The sequence below is a fragment of the Pinus tabuliformis genome, chromosome 3_2 (assembly GCF_031772625.1).
Source record: "Pinus tabuliformis cultivar Carrire ecotype Pingquan chromosome 3_2, CPIR1, whole genome shotgun sequence".
NCBI classification, from domain to species: Eukaryota; Viridiplantae; Streptophyta; class Pinopsida; order Pinales; family Pinaceae; genus Pinus; species Pinus tabuliformis.
In genome coordinates this window covers 70,648,192-70,671,672 of record NC_142302.1, presented here as the reverse complement: position 1 = coordinate 70,671,672, position 23,481 = coordinate 70,648,192, and positions in this window count along the sequence as shown.

The following is a 23,481-nucleotide window of genomic DNA, read 5'->3' as shown; positions in this document are numbered from 1 at the left end:
CTCATTAAGAAACTATGAAATACAAGGATATATTATTACATCATGGGTCTTTATATGAAATTTACATCGAATGATATACATGACATTTATAACAAAGACCAAAGGTCTAAATAAGACCATGATAGTCATCAGCAACTATCATACACCATATATGATCTGCACCATAAGCATCTGTCAGCAACATCCAAACCAGAAACCTGTATATGTCCATCATCAGTTCCCAAGATATGACAATGTAAATATCATCAACCTATGACAAAGTATGCCGCATATAGATATCAACTCATCCTCTTGATCTCATCAAGATCAACTTGCTCTGTTTCCTTAGTATAAAGAGCATTATCATAACCTTCCATGAATCAAATAAGCATACGTCATATCTCCAAGCAGTAAGACAAAATTGTTCACATCATATCATATGTATGTGAAAACACCATAGTCATCATTTATGATCATAACATCATCATTAAGAACTGCATGATCTTTCATAATAACCCTCAATATATCAACCATGTATCATCACTAGGGAACATCCCACATCTGATAAGAATCAACCATGATAATCAACATATGTGAGTATCAAACCTATCATCATAAAGTAAGAAGTCATCATCATTATGTGACTAAGTAAGCCATGTCTCTGAATATCCATGTCTTCAAATAGCTATGTCTTCAAGAGACCTGCAATAACACCATTCTCTTGGCCAACCAACAATATTTATCAATATGCAACTTAAGTAATCATCCATGTATCCAACATAATGTGTATCCATAAAAAATATAGCAATATGTATCTAGCAAACCATGAGCTCATAGTAATTTGTCAAGTTTTCTTGATACCATCAACAACAACAATCCTCAACCATGTGAGAGCCAAGAACTATATGAATCCTTATCCATAACTGCACCATATGAAGTTTATGCATCTTTGAAGGCATGATGACAACAACATAAAATAAATGACACTTATCAAATAATGAAGTTGTGTACTCAAGCTTTGTTCTTCTCCTTGTCCTTATGAAGATCACCATGTAAGCAACATACCAAAGAGTCATCGACAATCATCCATAAATCTAATTTGAATAACAACTATGTGGCTCAAGAAATATAAGTATCATCTGAGATTTCATCATAGGCAACTCATTACTGCAACATAGCATGATGTATCATTTAAACACTTCATCAACACAAGCATCCTCACCATTGATAAGAATCGTTATGTACCAAAGACTTCTAACCATAATGCCAACAATGCATTATTAGAAGCATATCATATTCTCCCCCTGAACTTGTGTCAATTGTTCACTGTCAGACCTAATCATATCAGTAAAAGTCATCAAGGCATCATCATCAACTAGTTATATATCAAGTCATCAACAACTTATGAGGGCAAAAATCACTTCTAAAGATCATCAACAGACTGTAATCATCATCAATCATAATAGAAAATATAATTGATAATTGGCTGAACCATGTCAAACCCCTTTTCCTGAGTTTGTCCCACTGCTTCTGCATCAAACCAACATATCCGCGACTATGTAGCTTCTAACTCACGTATATACATGACTTGTATTCATGATAATTGTGTATGATAATTAAAACATTGAAATTTCATACTTTCAATTCCTTTTGAGTCTATTTTGTCTGTATACTGAGCTAGGCCACATCTTTCTGACTATAATCCCTTCTTCTTCCATACCTTGGAGTGTGATGATGTTTGCTCCTTTTGGTATGTTGGCCGAAATTTTCTCCTACATTCTCTTGTTATATGCCCAAACTTGTTACAAGCATAACATCTTATATGTTTCATATTCCTTCTAAAGAAATCAATGGCTTTGGGACCAACCATATTGCAAGAAAAATAATATCCCTTAAAGTGCTTGGAAGCTGATGATCTTTTTGTGTGACGTTTATTAGCTTGAACCATTCTACTTTTGCATCTTGCTGCAACATGTCAAAAATTATGACGTATAAAACATTCAACATTATTCATCAAAGGACAGAATAGATTAATACTTCCATAGTTAGGAGTAAATGATTTTCTTTGAAGACTTTCTTTCCTTGGTTGTTGATGGGTTTGACCTCTTATCTCCTTGTTGAGCATTTCATATTTTGCATTAGAGTTCCTTGCATCAGTTTGTGAGCTAGATCCACCTTTAATAGTTTCATGAAAACTAAGACTAGATTTGATGGCAGGAGACCTTTGACTACTAAGAATATCATCCAAAATCTTAGTACTATCTTCAAATCGTAATAGTTTATCATTTTCTTCTAATTTACCTTTTAGCATATTTACCTCAACCTGATATTGCTCTTCCTTTTCCAGATACTGCTTCTTCATGATTTCTTTAGCTTTTCTTCCTTCTTCCACTTGTTGCCTTAATTTGAGAATCTTATTTTTGTGTTCTTCATCTACTTGAGGTAGTTCTTCAATCTACTTATTTGAATTTTCAAGATCTTCTTTTAGAGAGACAAGCTTAACTTCAAGACTTTCATAGTAACTGGATCTATCTTTAAGTTTCTTGATTATTGTATCCTTTTCACATACTTCATTTCTCAATGATGTCACTTCATCCTGCAGCCTTTGAGATTGATCTTCCTTTCCCTTTACTACTTCCTTACTTTGTTTCCTTCCTCTAACTGAGATTTTAACTTGGTAACTTCTTCTTTGTAGGCACATTCCCTTTTATCGATTAGATCTTTTTGATATTTAATTGTGCCTGTGAGATTTTTAAATTTTCCTCTATTTGATTTCTTTCTCTTTCACCCATAAGAGAAAATTCAGTTGTTTCACTGTCACATTCATTATCTTCAAATGAACAGAGAAATGTATCACCAGGGGACAAAAAATTCATACCTAATAATTCTTTTGCTTGTTCATCTTCATTATGAGGTGATTTTGAATCTGAAGAGTTGCTTCCACATAATAGCCAATCGTCTCTCCCACTGTCATAGTTCCTTTGATATGTCTTCTTCTTTTGAGGTTCTTTCTTCTTTTGCTTCTTTCCCATTGTTACTAGAATCTCCTTCAAGCGATCAATCTTCTACCAAAGGACCTACTCTGAAACCAATTGTTGGGAATAATACTGAGAGGGAGGGGGTGAACCAATATTTACAAATCAATAACCTTTTCCATTTCATAATCAAATTTATATACACTAATTCAGTGAAGGGAACTCACGTGTGCACACAAATGTTCTTAAGGCAACCAACGTATATCCATTGAATTTTTCATTCAGTGAATTCATAATATGTTGATCTTTAATTAGTGCATCAATAGTTTATTAAACATTAAGTAGTAACCATGTGAAGTAATAACATAATAAACCATCACACATAAGAAACACACATGAACACCAAGATTTAAGGTGGAAACTCAATGCGGGAGAAAAACCACCCGCTGTTGTTGTCTCTATCTTCTTTCTAATATAAATAATAATCTGTTTACAATCTTGTACTGGTACAGACTCATACCAATACATAGGCACCCACCTGCAAAAGGCTACAACCTTCTCTCGTTCTCCAGCTTCTACTTGAAGGGAGCTACAACCCCTTAGGTCTTGTACTAGCCAATATGTTTACTAGTATGTAGCATTGACCTACAAAAGGCTACTATACAAAAGGCTACTACCTTCACTTGTTCTCCAGCTGCTACTGGAAGGGAGTTCCAACCCCCTTATCAAATCACCAGCGACTACTATAAGTAAGCTTTGACTTCCTCACTGAAGGCTCTAACCCTCGATATCCTCCAGGGATCACGTTTCATAAATTTTCAGACTAGATACTCCTGTTACACAACAACATAATATGAAGGCCTCGTTTCATCAAATTTTCACATTGGACCCATCAGTAACATTGAAGCTCAAAATCAATCACCATTGCAATACATCCATCAAATACATTTGCATCAACCAATCACTGAAACTCAATCATCAATCTTTGATATAACTGAAACCCAATCATCAATCTCTGAATCAACCATAACTGAATCAATCAATCACTGAAACCTCTGACATACTGAATCAAACAATCATTGAACCTCTGACACATTTAAATCAACTATTCATTCAAACTTAATCAAATTCAACCAAACAACTGGAACAGACAGATCACTGTAACCAGTGCACAGATTTGAACCCAGAACACTGCATCAACTGCCAGAACCAACTGCAACCTCAAAAATCATGTGTTAGAATGTATATGCTGCTTCAATGAAGTCAACCTACGTGTATACGCTACTTCCTTTAACCCAACCTACGTATACCTCTAAAAATACTGAATCACAAAACTTCCGAATCAAAACTATACCAACCAATGACATTCTGAAGATCTACTGTCATATTATAGAGTTATAAATAGATAGCATCAAGGATCACCCTTCTTTCTCAATCAATCAATCTCCTTATATAACCAAATTTAATTTCAGATCTAATGAAGACATCATTGACAAACAATAGTAAAACAACAACACTGATCATATAGATCAGTCATCTCTGAATAACAGGATTTTCATTTACATACACTATTTGGAAGAGTCAAACCAGTGTGTATATGTGCCTTCACCAAGGCGAACCAACGTATAGATTTGCAAATAATACCTTATAACTTTGTAGTTATTCCAGACTTCAGACATACCCAAATCATAACATATAAAGGACAAAACATTTGTTAGCACTTAGATCTAGCCTATCCATTATCATATCTCATAATGATAAGTCGTTATGATCCTAATCCATCATTAGATTGCATCCATCATCAAACACTAGGGTGCATACTTAGTCCAGATCAAGCAAAGCATCAGAAACCCATAACATGCACAATTGCTTTTGATCTAACACTTCATAAGATATTGCATTTATCCCTTTGATATTTTCCTCCTTATATAGTTTTAGCATTTCTCAATACCTCGACCAAAACAACACTTAGAACCTATGGTATTCTTAGACGAGATCTAATAATCGTTACTCCATTCAATATTGTAGGCTAATACCATGGTATTGACCCTTGGTATTCTTTAATCTTGAATTTATTTGATTTTCCAACCCATACAAACTTTTCCTCTTGTGAAAGTGTGTGCATACGTATACTCTCTTTTTGTACAGTGAACCCGTGTGTATATGTCCTTTTTGTACAGTGAACTCGCGTATACAACTTAACATACTTGGAAACATCCTTTCTATTCAACTTCTTAATTCTGATCTATATTCCTTTATTCCTTCATCCTGTTCTTTTATACCATGACTTTGTTACCTTCGAATAGACTTGTTATAATGTGAGAGTTGTCACCATATATCACTTCTAAACTAATCCCTCTGAACTTCCCTGCATTCTGTATGTCCACCATTTTGTCATCTCTGACTTGTAGATTCATCTTTGTTCCATCATTTTGTTACCTTTGATCTGTCCTATAGATTCATCTAGTTACTATATACCTGTTCTACTACAAGTTAGTTGCCATCAAGTACAACACATATATCATAATGCCAACATATAGTTCAATTAGTTGTCCCAGATGTTGAAAGGAAAGTTTCAAGCAAGGAGCAGTTACTTGGTTGGTTCCTAAAGCTACCAGTAGAGAGAGTGTCAATGAAAAGAAGGAAAGGAACAATAGATAGTATTCGTTTGGGCCAAAGTTCAAAATTACTCACCTCAAAAGACTATATAAAACTATTAGTTGAGTCTGAACAAAAGAAACTTGAAATTCAAAAATTAAAACAGAAAAAGAAGGATTTAGCCAAGGAAAAGAAGGTAGCAAGGATTGTTGCAGCATATTGTCGAGCAAAGGAAAGGCTTGAAAGAGAGAAATTAAGGCAAGAGAAGGACCATAAAAACAATTGGAAATGCAGGAAAATGAATCAAGAAAGGTTGAACAATTGCTTCAAAATGAAAAAGGGATGATAGATAGGGTTAACAATTATGCAAGCACAATCAATGAAACCAAGATGATGTTAAGCACATTAGACTGTATTGCAAATAATACACCTTTAGTCCAAGACCTCAAAAGCATCTGAGTCCCTTGCTATCAAAATGGGAGTTCTCCCTCTTTCTATATTCGTACCAGTGTAGGTTTCAATCTTATGTATGATTATCAGACACCTCCACTCTATGCAGGGGTTAGTAACACAAGTATGAGCTATGTGTACTCAATTCCTCCATGGATAGAAGGGGAAAACTCGATCAATCATATGGAGGCAATACAACACATCCTAATCAACCATTATTAGGTAGGCCAACCTACTTGGCTGAAGCATGCAACTCAACAAGATTGGGAAATGAATATTCTAGAGGCCATCAAGCATAGGGGTGTCATATTTTTTTAGTGTAACCACATTAGTATGTAGATTTAGTAAGGATTTCCTTTGCTTCTTTTTACATGACCATTTTGGATTAAATCCTAGGTCAATTTATTCCATAATATTTGTTGTGTTGTAATCAAAAGAAATCATAATGTTCAGCTCTCCCAATTTTTTACTATCTTATCATGTGTATATTACAATGTTTCAAAAAATATAGAGATTGATATAGATACTGATACAATATATCTCTATTTGTAAATTTGAAGTGCTTTTGACATGATTGATTCTACGATCTTTCTCTCTTATATTCATTTGTAATTGAGTAGTACATAGAATGTTCTCTCATGCACCCACATATGATGTTCTCTCCTACACCCAAATACTAGATGTTCACAGTTTGAATTTTTTTTTTCCTTAAATGTAACTAGAGGTGTTCCTTTTTAAATCAATAAAACCTAGAAGAGAAACAATTAAGATTTGGAGTGATTCAATGCCCTCGGAGTCATATTTAATCTGTGAATAAAATATTGAAATGACTTCATTCTTATCATTTTATTAAAAACCTAACATGGATTACCTACTAAATATGAAACAATCTCTAATGAATGCAATGTACATGCCTAGTACACGTAAGGACCAAAAAATTCAACACAAACACGAAAATAAACTTCTATGGTGAAGCATCTATATTGATATTGCAACTGTAGACAACTAAAACATCAAAGAATTAATTTTTTCAAACTAAATACCAAAGAATTACTTTTTGGTTGTTAATATTATTGTAGATATTTATATTCATTTCAGATTGGAAAGTAGTGAAATAAGTACTGCATTTGGAAAGAAAATTAAAATAAGCAATTTCAATATATAGATATGGAATTCAGATGTAAATATTTGAATGCATTGAAAATAGTGGCATCCCTCATTCAATCATGATGCCCTTTAAAATAAGTTCTGATGCACTCTCTATTTCACGGACTGGAGAAAAAAAGATGATCCTCAGACACCAGATGTCAAGCACAACGAGTTCACAAACCACAAGTGGGTCACTTGCACAAGTGAAATTCCCTTAGGAGGGGAGTGCTTCACTAACTAAGTTTTAGTTATAAGGTGTACTCTTCCATCAAATTCATCGAAGAGTTACAACTAACCCCAACCAATTATTCACTCCTTCAGAGGAACTGGACTTTGTCAGGTGGCTTGAAATACCACCATTTAAAAATGATGCCATGGGCAACATATTATAAATTTAATTTTTAAAAATAAATTTAAATTTTACCATAGTGAGAAACTTTGTCCACTAAATTTGTCTTTGTCTCCGTTATGTTTTTAATTGATTATCCTAGAAAAAGGGTAGGGTTTGTCATTTCTCAAGGCATGTAAAAATAATGATATTTTACCTCTAACAACCCCACCTTCAAGTGGTTTTGTTGAATCCTTTTGAGGTTATGACTTGTATATGGTTGGATTTTCACACTCACCCCATTGGGAATTGATCACGTGGACTAACCACCACTCTGGGATCCACCCTAGGACCACTCAAAAGGTAATGATAATGGTTTGGAATTTTACTAATTCCTGTGGGTTTTGGTGTAATGGAAAACCTAACATGGTATCAAAGCCTTGGCCCAGGTTCGATTCCCCAATTTGCGTTTGAGGGGGGGTGTTGGATTTTCACACTCACCCTATTGGGAATCAATTAGATGGACTAAGCACCACTCTGGGATCCACCCTAGGACCACTCAAAAGGTAATGATAATGGTTTGGAAGTTCACAAATGCCTACGGGTTTTGGTGTAATGGAAAACCTAACATAGATTAACCGATATCATTATGAATGAAATCATAAAAAATCATACATCACAATGATGGAAATTTTTGAAGTGGCTAGTGTAAACCTCTTAAATTTTGGTGGTGAGATTATGGGTGTAAATTAAGTGTAGAGTTACGTTGGAGATTTTGCAAACATTCACTTATTGACAAACATAAGTCCTGCATACATTCACCTATTGAGGCTATATGACTGCAACTGTGTGTTTATTCAATCTCGCAAAACAATTAATTGCAAATATCATAGATGGAATTATATTTTCTAGGTGTATGTGATCATTATCGAAATGAAAATTGAAAATATTATCACTTACATTGTATTTTCCTCATGCATCTTATTAACTTTTGGTTTCATTGTGAGTGAAAACATAAGTAGTCATACACCACGATAATGGAAAACTCTAAAGTGGCTAGTGTAAACCTATTAAATTGTACTAGTGAGAATATGGGTGTCGATTAAGTACAAAGTTACATTGGAGACCTAAGCTTCCCACCCAAAATCATAAACAACCAATAGGTAAACATGCAGTAAGATAAACTAATTATACAAAAACATGTGAACACAACACATGTTTAAACAATTGTAATTGTTAGTAGCCTAAATTTATATACTTCTTTAGGAGATGCCCTTGCCACTCCTTATTTTTCCCTTGGCACTCCTTATCAAACACAATTAGCCAGGAGGTATGGATGCATAGGTCGAGCAAAGATAGTCCTTAAAAAACCCTCATTCTTATTATCATAAATAACATTTTAAAAAAACCCTACCAATCCAATCAAATATAATTCACAAAAGATTGTGCATAATTCTAAAAACCTTAAGCTAATTTTGTCACCCTTGTTAAGGAAGGATTCAGATAATAGATGTGGGTAGGCCACGTTCCAAAATCATAATCACATTCAAAATTATTACAAATTCAAATCCATTCAACAAGGAAATTCACCACACAAATGCAACCATACACCATAATTTAAAATTTACAAGTCCACAGAAAAATTTACATCCACAAAAAAATTACATCCAAAAACACACATTTTGGAAACACCCATGTAGAAATTCCTTGTAGATTCAAACTACTAATAGTAATATGCTAAAACAATAGACTTGAATCTACTCTACTCATTAGCGAAAACAATTAAACAATCACGAAATCATGAAGAATACAAGAGAAAGAATTCAATCAACACATTACACAATGATTTCCTGGGGAAAGCCACAACTAAAAACCCATACTATCTATATATTGCATTTGTAAGATAATATGATAAGATTACAATTCTTTTCTCAAGCCCGAGCAACCTCTGCACTATCTCCATTTGTCTCAAAGCTTCCTAGAAGAGCTCATGCCAATACATAACCAATTTTTTTCTTGCTTAAGTCCTTATTTCCTTGTGTTTTTTCCTTGGGAATTATCCCCCTATTAATTAGGGAAATTCCTCAATTGGAATTGCGTGATCCTCATAGGCCTTCCTCTAACTACATGCACCACCTATACAATTTAGATGATTATACAACTGAAAGTACATTGTCCATGAACTCCAAAATAAACTGGGTAACTATCATATTTGACATGCATGAGTTATTTATGAGTGAATCATCAATTTACTGGTTGATCATTGCAGACAACACCACACTACATTTCATGCAACACCACACTACTAAACCTCCCACTAGTTCCTCCAACAGTTGGAACTAGTTTAACTAAATTTAACTCAGTTAAACGAAATTAATTAATTACAACTCAAAATAAACTCAACCAGGGCTCCTATAAAGTAGGAGACACTCTACATGACTCAAGTTAAAACCTAAACTCGAATTAACTGAGCCAACTAAGTCAAATTAATTTAGTTAACTAATAAAAGTTGTCATGAGATGTGGAATTACAATTTTTTTCCCAATTTAATTCAAGGACAAAATCAAATTAGCATTTTCTTGTTGCATTTTCAACACTCCCTCTCAACAAGAAAAGGACTATCTTCTACCCCAATCCTGCCTCTATGAAACTCGAATTTGCATATTGACAATTCCTTTGTCAAAATATTTGCATCTTGTTCCTCTATAGGAATGTGCTCCAACAACATGATTCTCCTCTACACACAATCTCATAGATGGTGATATCGAATGTCGATATGCTTGGAACGATCATGAACAATTGGATTCTCAGAGAGTTTGATACAACTCTGATTGTCACAGTAAATCACTATAGGATCCATCTGCTGACCAAATAACCCAACAAGGATCTTCCTCATCCACATAGCCTCACAAGCTACTTGATGAGCAGTCATGTACTTTGCTTCTGTCGAACTCGGTGCAATTGATATCTGCTTCCTGCTATACCAAGAAACTATTGTTGGCCCAATACTAAACATTCGCCATGATGTGATCTTTCTGTCGGATGGAATCCCTACCAAATCTACATCTGTGAAGCCTTGAAGCTTCAGTCCCTTTTTCCGTCTGTAACAAAGACCATAATGAGTGGTGCCTTTGAGGTATCTCAACACATGTTTAGCTAACTTACAATAGATTTTGGTTGGCTTAACCATTACTTGACTAATTCAATTAACTGCAAAACATATGTCTCGTCACGTGTTCACCAAATACATAAGTGAGCCCATAAGATGCCTATAAATAGTAGCCTCCACTACTTCACTTGAAGTACCATATTCCTTCCTCCAATTTCCTGCTAGAGGAGTCTCCATGGGTTTACTACCCTCCATGTGGAACTTCTTCAGTATCTCATTGGAACACATTCCCTCATAGACAAATAGTTCCTCATCTCCTTGCCATACTTCCATACCAAGGAAATAATGCATGAGCCCCATGTCTTTCATCTCGAATTCTCTTGCAAGATTCTCTTTGTAATATTTTACCAGCTTCTCATCACTTGTTAGAATTAAATCATCGAAATATAATACTATAATAAAAAATTTACCTTCAACCACAATATGATAAAGGTTTGCATCTGCTTCACTTTTGGTGAAGCCCAACTTGATGAAATAGCGGTCAATCTTGGTGTACCAAGCATGGGGTGCTTGTTTCAATACATACAACACTCGCTTGAGTTTGCACACATGTGACTCTCTGTTGAAGGTCTCAAATCCTTTAGGCTGCTCAATGTACACCTTTTCCTCAATCACATCATTAAGGAATGTTGTCTTCACATCTTTCTGATGTATCTTTGTTATGAAACAAGCTCACAAAAAGATAGAAAAGATAGATCAACGACTTAGAAACTAGCCTCTTAGAGGGGGAAACCTCCTTTACATTACACAAATGAACAATTCTTGGATGATACAAATGACAAAACCTCCTTTCTATATAAAGGAGTCTAGGGGTCACAATATAACCAAAGCCAACCTAACAATAATAATATAAGGGCACAAAAATAACAATAGTGGGCTTCTATGGGACACAATAATAACAAGATGGGGACAATAGGGGCACAACAATAACAATAAGGGATACAATGAAAATAGTAATGGGGGAATCACTAGTATTATAGGGACATAACATGGCCCTCTCCTTCAAAAAAGTGTTGTCCTCAATGCTTGAGTAGTTCTGGATGCTTATGTATAAAATTCTCACCCTCCCATGTGGAACCTTCAACGGGTAAGTTCTTCCACTTGATGAGATACTCTGAAATTGATCGATTTCGTAACTATCGAGTTCTTGTTTCTTTGACTGCTTCAGGTTCCAATATGATTTTTCCTTCCTCATCAAGTTCTGGAAATATTGTTTGAACTGGTAGCTTGTCACGGATAACCTTCTTTAAGCATGACACATGGAAAACTGGGTGCACTCAGGAAGCTGCAGGAAGCTCCAATTTGTATGCCATAGTACCTATCTTTTGCAACACCTTGTACGGACCATAATACTTTGGTGATAATTTATTATCCTTCTTAGCTTGCTTTAGGGAAATTTGTTTATATGGTTGTAGCCGTAGGAATACCCAATCACCTACATCAAAACCTCTCTCGCTGTGATGTTGATCTGCCTGTTATTTCATTCTTTTATGCACCAAGGTGAGGTTATCCTTTAAGAGTTGGAGAACTTGGTTGTTGATGCTCGATGTAATCTTCCACTACTTGAACCTTAGGATTTTCTCTTAAATATGATGTGATGGATGGTGGATGATATCCATAAAGTGCCATAAATGGGGTCATTTTTGTTGCAGTATGGAAGGAAGTGTTATACCACCATTCAACCAAAGGCAACCATTTGATCCATTGTGTATGTTTATCATATACAAAGCAATGAAGATATCCTTCCAAACATTTGTTTACTATCTCAGTTTGCCCATCAGATTGACGATGATAAGATGAGCTATGAGCTAACTGAGTACCAAGACAAGAAAATAATTTTGTCAAAAAAATTCCAGTGAAAATAGGATCTTTGTTGCTTACAATAATATGTGGGTTTCCATGTAGCTTTTGAATTGTTTCCTTAAATGCAGTAGAAACTGTACTCGCTTTAAATGGATGAGATAATGCACAAAAGTGTGCATACTTGGTAAGTCTATCAAGTACCACCATGATAACACTCTTTCCTTCGGACTTGGGTAAACCTGTGATAAAATCCATTGAAACCTCCTCCCAATGTTGGCTTGGAATGGATAAAGGTTGTAACAGACCTGGGGTCTTAATTGTTTCAACTTTATTTTGTTGGAAAACCAAACATTCTGCCACAAAAATTTGAATATCTGATTTAAGGCCATCCCCAAAAAAATCCTTCTTAACCCTGTGGTAAGTTTTTAGAAATCTAGAATGGCCGCTTAAGGGAGAGTTGTGCAATTCCCTAAGAATATTTTGTTTGAGTTGGGAATTCTTACATAGGGATAAATGACCTTTGTACCATAATGAATCATTTTTCCAGCTAAATGTAGCAGATGTACTGGGATCTTGTTGTATATTTTGAATGAGTGCCCACACTTCTTTGTCATTCTTCCGTTCATCCCTTGCTTCGTTTATCCACTCTGGTTGAATAATAGAAATGGCGCAAAGAAATGCTTCCACATCCTCATCCTTTCTTAAGAGTGCATCTACCAAAACATTTTGCTTCCTTTTGTGTAGATGATTTCAAAGTCATAACCCAACATCTTTGTCACCCATTTTTGCTACTCTCCTGAAGATAGTCTTTGTTCTAAAAAGTATTTATGACTATCATGATCTATTTTTACCTTGAAGTGTCTTCCCATTAGGTAGGGTCGTCATTTCTTAAGTGCATGTAGTATTGCCAACATTTCCTTCTCATAATAGCTTTGTGTAAATACTTTCCTTTGATTGGATGACTTTCGAAAGCAATGGGTCTTTCTTCTTTCATTAAAACAACACCAATTCCATTTCTTGAGGCATCACATTCCACAATAAATATTTTTGTGAAGTCCAGTGTAGCTAAGACCAGTGCTTGGCACACTGCCTCTTTAAGATGTTCAAAGGCCTTCATTTCTTCTGGAGTCCATGAAAATTCATATTTCTTCAATAATGTTGTTAAAGGTGATGCTATTCTCCCATAATGCTTAAAAAACTTGTGATAATACCCTGTCAACCCGAGAAATCCTCGTAAAAGCTTTATGGATGTGGGGATTTTCCATTCCTTAATGGTTTTAATTTTGCTAGGTTCTACCTTAACACCTTCGTGAGATACAATATGACCCAGATATTCCACCTCTTTTACTCCAAAGAAACATTTGGAGATTTTTGCATATAATTATTTCTCCTCCAATAGTTTGAGCACCCTGTCCACATGTTGAACATGATCCTTCCAAGACTTGTTGTAGATTAGTATATCATCAAAAAACACTAACACAAATTTTCTAAGGAAGGGTTTGAAAATGGAATTCATCAAACCTTGAAATGTAGAAGGTGCATTGGTAAGGCCAAAAGGCATGACCAAAAATTCATAATGACCCTCATGAGTTCTAAATGTTGTTTTTGGAATGTCTTCAATCTTCATTCTGATTTGATGATATCCTGAACGAAGATCCAACTTGGTGAAGTAATTGATCCATGCAATTCATTCAATAATTCATCAATGACAGGAATGAGAAATTTATCTTTAATAGTGAGCTTGTTGAGCTCCCTATAATCTGGAAACATGCACCACGATCCATCCTTCTTATGAACCAATACTACTAGAGCAGAGATAGAACTTTGACTAGGTTGAATTATACCAGCCTCTAACATTTCTGCAACCATACGTTCAATTTCACTCTTTTGGGCATAGGGATATCTGTAAAGCTTGATGTTTGGAGGAACACTTCCTGGAATCAAATGAATAGCATGATCATGATCACGAATAGGTGGGAGTCCTTTGGGAGTCTCAAATACCGTGGAATGATTGTCCAAGAATTTTGGAGAACTGGAGAAATAGATGATTTTGATGTGGGAACCTCTAGTGAACATAATTATGAAATTACGCCTCGTTGTTCTTTCTTTAGAAGCTTTGTCATTTCATTAGAGCTAATTATCCTTCTCAGTTTCCCTGCGATACCCCTTAATTCAAATTCCTTTCCTTCTAAAGAAAATTTCATGAAAATTTCTTGAAAATTAAAAGCTATTTTACCCAAGGATTGTAGCCATTTGACTCCTAGTACAACTTCAGCACCACCCATTGGAATGGAAAGCATTGGGCTATTCAATACATATTCTCCCATGGATAACTTGATATTATGGCACTTTCCTGAGCAAGTTATGGTTCCTCCACTTGCAACCATCACTTGACACTCTGGTGTTGGATATAGGAAGCAATTCAATTCCTTGGCTATCTTACAATGAATAAACTTATGGGTATTTCTCGAATCAATCAACACTATTAGTTTGAGGAGTGGTAATTCCAGCCAATGCATTACAAGATATGCTCGGATTTATTTCTTCTTTCTCTAGGTTTTGTTCCTGGTGTATATCATCTTCTTTTAATGTTTCTTGTTCCTTTTCTTCCTCCTCTTCACAATCTATGTAAAATAATTTCTTCTTAGCAGACTTATGACCTTTAGTGTATTTGTTATCACAACTGTATCAAAGCCCTTTTGCTCTTTTTTCTTCCAATTTTTGTGGTGTCAATCTTGTAGTTTGTGGATGGCTAGGGGCAACAAAACTTCCATCTTTATGATTGTGAGTGGTAGGCTTCCTTGTTGCCATAATTTTGCTTTCCATTTTTCTTGCCAACCTAAACGCCTTCTCCAATGATTGCGATTCCCAAAGGCGAACCTCATGTTGGATGTTATCCTTTAAAGTCCCTATGAACACATCAATCCTATGCTCCTCTCGAATATCTTTTACCCTTATATTCAATTTTTGGAATTCCTCAATGTGCTCCATCATTTAACCCTTTTGTTTGAGATTTATCAATTGGCTAAAAAGAGTGTTTCTTTTTGTATCCTCATAATGTGCTATCATTCCATCCGTAAAAAGAGCCCAAGTGACACTTTGTTTATGAGAACAAAGTCATCGATACCATACAAACTGATTTGATTCTAAATATAAAGTTTCAATGCGTACCTTTTGTGTGTTTTGGACATTATGGAAATCAAAAAATTACTCAATCTGTAGTATCCATGTTGTGGGATCCTTTCCATCAAGCTTCCTCATATCAATCTTTGGAACATGGTGGTTCTTCGATCCAACATTAGAGTCTATGAAATCATGATTAACATTTATTTTGTTCTCATCATGAGTTTCCTTTACTACTTTTTCGTCATTAATAAGCATTTCTTATAGATTTTTTGTCAAATATTCCATCTTAGCTTCCATGTGTTTCTTTAAATCATCCATCTTAGCTTCCACATCATTCATCTTAGCTTCTACACCTTTCTTTAAACCATCCATCTTAGCTTCTATGCCTTTCTTTAAACCATCCGTCTTAGCTTCCACACCATACATCTTAGCTTCTACGTCTTTATTTGTTTTGGCCACAACCACCACCATATCAAGGCTTACCTTGACAACAATTTTGAATGGGTCCCCTATAGTCCCAGAGACTTTAACTCATTGCTGAGCCAAATTTTTAGTTCTTAATGGTCAAGACCCCCCTTTTACCTAACCCCTGTTGCACGGTCCTCTCATCACCCTTCTTAACCCCCCATTCATTTCCTTTATCGGGACCTTTCCAACCCAAATAAAAACCTCCTATCGTACCTTACTCCTTTATAACCATTTACAAAGGAAATCCTCATAAATATGCACGAATCACCCCTTTTCGCTTACCACAATCAACATTAAAATGCATCGAATACATGGCTTCCGGACCCGACAGTTTTATTAACCAAAATGCACATATTTCAGGTCCGGAGCCCCATTGCTTATCACTATCGGGAGGCCCAGGGCTTATGTGTATATAGCACACTACCATATTCCGGACCCAATGGCTCTATTAACCACGATATATATATATATATATATATATATATATATATATATATATATATAATATATATATATATATATATATATATATATATATATATATATATAATATATATATATATATATACCGCCGTATCGCAATATCACAATCGGCCCAGTCTAAAGATTTTGTATAAGGCGCACCACTGTTTACCAGACCCGCTAATTATTATGAACTAGAGTGTATAACATTTCAAGTCTGACCTTATGGCTGGACATGGTTTTCCCATATATTCCTTTGTTTTTTGAAAAAACATTGAAGTCCAGGTTTTCAAAGGCAAGCCTATTATTATGAACCCGCCGGTGGTATTAACACACACACATATATATATATATATATATACACATCGGGTCCGGGACCATATCACATATCGCAATCGGTGGGGTCCCGGGGCTCATATATATATGGCGCTCCCCTATACTCCAGACCCGATGGTTTATTAACCGTGATATATATATGTTTCGGGTCCGGGACCCATCGCTTATCGCTATCAACGAGGTCCAGGATCTATATATATGGTGCACCATAACCACCTGGACCCGCCAATTATTATAAAGCTGGGCATATAAATTTTCAAGTCTGCCCCAACGGCCAGACTCGGGGTTTCCCCGTATATTCTTATGTTTTCGAAAAACATTAAAATTGGGGCTTTTCAAAGGGAATCATATATTGCAGACCCACTAGGGCTATTAAGTGCCATTTACATATATTTCGGGTCTGCCTACTCTGATCCTCCACCGTTGATCTACCCCTCGTGGATCCAATGGTCCACACAGATTTCGAGTGAACTAGTTGCTCAAGGAATACCCACCCGAAAAGCGGTATCCTCTTTCCTCCTAGCTGCCACGTGTCGTTTGAAGAATGGAATCGGGGCCATCCTCGCAATACCAGTTACCACTTTTGACCCCTTCCGAAATACCATCTGGTTCTGTGTTTTACAGTGATTTTCAATATAAACCGAGTTTGCGGGACTTAATCTATGCATAAATTTAAAAATCAGGGGCCGATTCTTTCACGTGATGTAATAAATGTTCAATAGAGGCAAGACTTATGTTTTAAAGAATTTCTGTTGTATTTTTTATAAGCATGACTGGTGTCTATTATTTCTGTAGGCAAGGAGTAACAGATGCATAAGCAGATCTGGAGAACCCTTATATGCGGATGTGTTCTGTTGAAAGAGCCGGCCTTTGGCATTCTTAGTCAGTTTCCAGGTGTTTCTTGCGTATTCCAAAAATGAAACTGCCCTAGATCTCATCATGAAGAGATGACACACAATCATCCTCTTCTAATCAACACCTACTCATTTCCCCAGGAAATGAAGCGTTCCAGTGACTGGAGACTCCTTCTACGTGTCAGCAGTGACACTGATGGCTCTACCTCTGTGTACTCTGATCGGTATATTGAAAAGAACAGGGGAAGACGAAAGGTCAGGGGGCCTGAGGCATAAATACTACCTCCAGATAGGAGAGAAGGGCTTTTTGTTTGGAGAAAACAGTTTTGATTTATTGTGAATAAAGAGGACTGTTTGGTTCGAGAAGGAGCCTGTTGTTTCCAATTTGTTTCCCCTTTATCTGATATGTTTAGAATCAGTGTGTTGTTGCTGGTATGAAGACAAATGTGATTTTCTTTGTGCACATTGATAACTAACTACTCATGGTTATTCCTGGTTATTTGAATGTGATTCAATAGCATTAATAATTCATGGAAGGTTGTTGATTCCAGACTTGTTAAACATCAGTTGCAAGTGTTATTTGTATGGAAAGGAATGTATATTCCTGTATAAGTAATGGCATTGTGATTAGGATTTAATACAACCTTGTTCTTAAGTGGACCAGTAATTGATTCATTTGGACTTGGGATTTATGTATGGTGTTTAACCTCCTTTTGTTTTGCTCCTGCAGGATAGATTAGGATAATTAGGACTAGATTAGAGTAGTTAGAAGTAGTGTAGATAGGATTTAATACATAGTGGTTAGTTGTTTTATTTTGTTGATTTAATTGAAGTCTTCTTCCCAGAAGCAATCTCTCAACACCTATTACAGTTCACGGGGTCCCTTAAAACCCGTTGGAACTAGCCATCCCAAACGAAAGCAGGCCTAATTGGGGTCTATGATCGGGTTAGTTCCCCATTGTTGGTATAGCAAAAATTTGCCATGTCAACACCATATTAGCTTCTATCACTTTTTGTGTGAGTGAAATTTGTTGCACTTGTTCTCGTAATTTTGATATATCATGTTGCATTTCTTCCTCTTCTTCATGAGTCATGCTAGAGCTTTCAGGTTGCTTACTAGGTGTTTCCATTTTATTTCTTTGGGGCATCAATTACTGATAATAATTCTTCACTATGCCCTTTGAATTCCTTCAAACTAATTTTTCAAACCAAACTTATGCAAAAATTAAAAAAAAACTACACACCTTTTTTCACTTTGTAGGAGCTCGATATTGAACAACTGTAACTCTATAATTTCGGATCTCCAAGGTCTGAAATTGCGACCTGCAATATCCCTCTGTGCCCTCTTTCTAATGCCACCAGTCTTATCGAAATTGGATTCTCCAAGAAAGAGTTATGCCCCACCTCCCAAGATGACCTGCTTATATACTTGTTCAGTAGAGCGAACTTGTACGAAGTGCCACGTGTTACTGTTTCGACCTTCGGACCTAAAAACAATACACAGAAAAGTACAGTCCATCCTCTTTTTGTAGCTTCTTACGAAATTTCAATCTAATGCTTAGAGAGAATTTATGATGATTTTCCCAAGGTCACCTGTTTAGAATGTAATTCGAGAGTCTGCAAAAACCCTAACTTCCTTACATTATATCTACGAAAATATAGTGAGACAAGATCTGAAATTCGGACCAAGCGTCACCAATATTTTGGCTCAAATGGGTTTTAATTTCAGAGTCTGAACCTTCATAGAAAAAAAATTATAGTGAAACTTCCACGATGACCTGTTTGAGATGAAATTCTGGAGCTTGAAAAAACCCTAACTTCCTCAAATCATAGCTCCGAAAATATAGCGAGAAAAGATCTGAAATTTGGACCCGAGGTTCAGACTGATTTCTTCTCAAATGGGTTTTTTTTTTAGCTTCTGAAACTTCATAGAAAAAAAGTTATAGCGAAAATGTCACAATGACATGTTTGGAGTAGTGAAACCCTAGAATCCAAAGCTCTGATACCAAATGTTAAGAAACCAACTCACAAAAATATAGAAAAGATAGATCAATGACTTAGAAACCAGCCTCTTCGAGGGGGCAACCTCCTTTACATTACACAAATGAACAATTCTTGGATGATACAAATGGAAAAAACTCCTTTGTATCTAAGGGGTCACAATATAACCAAAGTCGACCTAACAATAATAATATAAGGGCACAAAAATAACAATAGTGGGCTTCTATGGGGCACAATAATAACAATATGGGGACAATAGGGCACAACAATAATAGTAAGGGATACAATGAAAATAGTAATGGGGGAATCACTAGTGTTATAGGGACCTAACAATCTTCCATCCCATCTTCTCTGAAAGTGCTAGAATATATCCGATTGAAGAGCACCTTACTACTGGAGCAAAGGTCTCCTTGTAATCAATTCCCTCCACCTAAGAGAACCCTTTGGCCACAAATCTAACCTTTTGTTTCTCTACACTCCCATATGCTACTTGCTTTACCTTGTAAATCCATATGGAACTCACCACTGACTTGTCTGCTGGTCTTGGGACCACTTCCCAACATGGAAAATTTTAGGGGCTAATGTTCGCCCAGTGGGCTAATTTTCCATGATTTTTCCACAAAAAAGATTTGCCAATTTCCAATTTTATAAAATATGATTCACCCAAATTTTAGAATATAAAATTATTTTACCTTAAAATCGCCAACATTATATCGAGACTATATATAAAATCATTATGACTTTGAATAATTTTACAAACATGTCAATAAACATTTTTTAGTTTGCATATTAGGGATTAGTGAGATTCGCCAATGTTTTTAAACTTCAAGAAAAGTTTCCATCCTTAAAATTTTCCTCGCTTCCCAAACACTATTTCTAATAATGAATTCATACTCCTCAACAGTGGAATCAACCCATACTGGCATCTACACTTCTTCCTCGAATGAGGATGCCTCAATCTCTACACTCTCTCTCATCAGAGCCATGTAGCCAGTGCACTGATCAGGTGACCTCCTTTGCTTACATTGCGATGTGGGTGCTCCCACATTCTCTCTAGCATCATGCACCAATCTAGAAGCCTCTCTGGTGTGCTTCCTTCCATCTCTGGAGGTCTCTGCATGAGTGGGTGATTCCAATCTCTACTCCTTTGCATGTGGTTGCTCCACATCATCCTAAGGCTCTTCTCCATACAACTGAAGCCCCTCTTAAGGGAACATCTCATGGCCTTATCTTCATCAAAATTCACATCTCTACGAACCATTCTCATCCTATGAAATTGCAGGTACAAGCGATAATTGTGAGGTGCATCGGTGTACCCCACAAATATTCCCAACTCAGTTGTTGGTTCTAGATTTTTCCTTGCATCCTTGGTAACATGACAGTGAACTGATGAACCAAAGATCCTGAAGTGTGCCACATCTGGTTTCTTACCTGAAAAAACTTCTTTTGGTGTACTCATCTTGATAATTTGATGAGGACTCTTGTTATGCAAATATATAGTTGTGTTTCATGCTTCGTCCCACAAGTGCAATGGTAGGCACTGATCATGTAACATCGCTTGTGTAGCTCCCACAATACTTATGTTCTTCCTTTCAGCCACCCCATTCTATTGTGGGTTATGGGGTGTTATTAACTCCCGTTGAATGCCTTCTGATGCATAGAAGTTCTTGAATTCATTTGAAACATATTCTCTATCGTTATTTCTCCTAAGAGCTTTAAATTTCTTGCCAGTGTCTTTCTCAACAAGTGCTTTAAATTCACAAAATTTAGTGAACGCGCTAATATTTCTTTTGCATGAAGAAAATCCATCATTTACTTGAGAAATCATCTACAAATATTACATAATACATGTGCTTGGCCGTGGAGGCTGTTGAGAACAGTCCACACACATCTTAGTGAAATATTTCAAGGATTGCTTGTGCTCGACTTTCTTTATCATGAAAGGTAGCTTTAGTGTACTTCCCCAATGTACACCCTTTGCATGTGTCTCTATGCTCTAGTGTACCCTTGGGAAGTCCTGTAGAAATTTGTTGCATGATCTTCAAAGCTCCATGGTACAAGTGACCCGATCTTCTATGCCACAACTCACGGATTTCTTGGCTCTGCACCTTCTTTGCTTTTGTGCTAAAAGCAACACAATATTCTACATCCAATTTGTAAAGGTTCTTCACCTGAACCCCGATCCACTTTACTTGTCCTGAGGCTATGTGACGAAGGAAATCCTTTCCCTTGATAAATATCACATCATAGTGAATGTCCTCCAACATGGAAACTAAAACCAAATTATTCTTCAAACATGGAACATACATGCCATCTTTTTATGTGAGAGGAGAACCAGACTCCCTTTGAAAGGTAACAATATTGATGTTGTTCGAGCTATACCTCTAGTCATCTCCCATTTTGATGTGCATCTGGAGGTCCTTCTCCTCCAAGTCACTGAATAATTCTTTGTTTTCAGCCATATGGAATGAGGCTCTACTATCCAGATACCACACACAACCCATCACCGATGTCACCATGCAAGCGATGAGGGTGAGATCCAACTCGAATTGTGAAGCAAGATCTTCACTTGCTACTCCTCCTAAGGGCTTCTTGTCGGCCTTCTTGTGTGGACACTTCGTGGCATAGTGTCCTAGCTCGTGATAGTGAAAACATTTAATCTTTGACATTTCCTTCTTCTTTCCGCTTATTGTAGCAGCTACAACCATCCTCCAAAATTTTTCCTATGCTTCAATTTTGGAGCCTTGATGATTTGAATTGCACAGATCAGATTGGCAGTCAACCTTGAGCTCATAAACTACGCAATCATGGAAGGAAGCCCAATAATGAGCCCAGAAACTACACAACCCTCACTAAGCTAAGAAACAGAGCAATGCACGTTGAGCCAGAGAGTTTCTTAGTACCAGGTAACTGCACAATCTTTCCTAGTAGTATGCATGGCAATTTTCCCTTGGAAAAGAAAGAAAAATAAAGGGAAAAGACATCCCTACGAAATAGGGATCTATTATTAGTTTCTTGAAGGTGGCACATTGTTATTTTTAGAAGTTTTTTTCCAAGTGTCACTTTTGTCCATGATCTCAACAATGCACCTCATAAAACCTCAATTTTCTCAATTCTATGTAATGGAAACCTCTAGATATCATTCGTACATTCAATCATCAAGCTCTAGCATTCCAGAGGAGATCAAGGAACCTACGAAGCATTGTTGTCATTTTTCCAGGGGAGTTTTGATTTTATCGCGTTTTGCCACTTTTCTTTTGCTTTTTGTCATTTGGCTTGTGTGAGTGTTGTTTCACTTTTTTCTCTTCTTGCTTACTAGTTTTTTTAACTTGCCTAAGCTTGTAGAAGTGTTGTTTCAGTCTGTCATTTTCCTTTCATAAGTGTCGCATTGATTTTCTTGTTTTGCACCAACAGTCACCATCTCGGCGAATCTCCTCACATACTTGAGTTTCTTTCTGTTTGTTGAGTTTCTACACTTATTTTTCATCGATTTATCCTCACTTAGTTAGATTTGCACTCAAGCTCACATTATCACTAAGTTTTTCTCATTTTCATGCCTCCATTGGGCAGATCTGCACTTCCCTTGGCTGAATTTTGCCTTGCCCAGCTGGGCACTGTGTAATCCTAAGGCTTAAACTCCAAGATTGGCCTCTCAAAATGCATAGTGTACAGTATAGGCTTGCCCCAACTACGTAGTGTGAAATACAGGTTGGCCCCAACTACGCATTGCATAGTTCTAAGGCTCAGCCTATCAACCTTGGCCACTAAGACTGCGCAATGTGT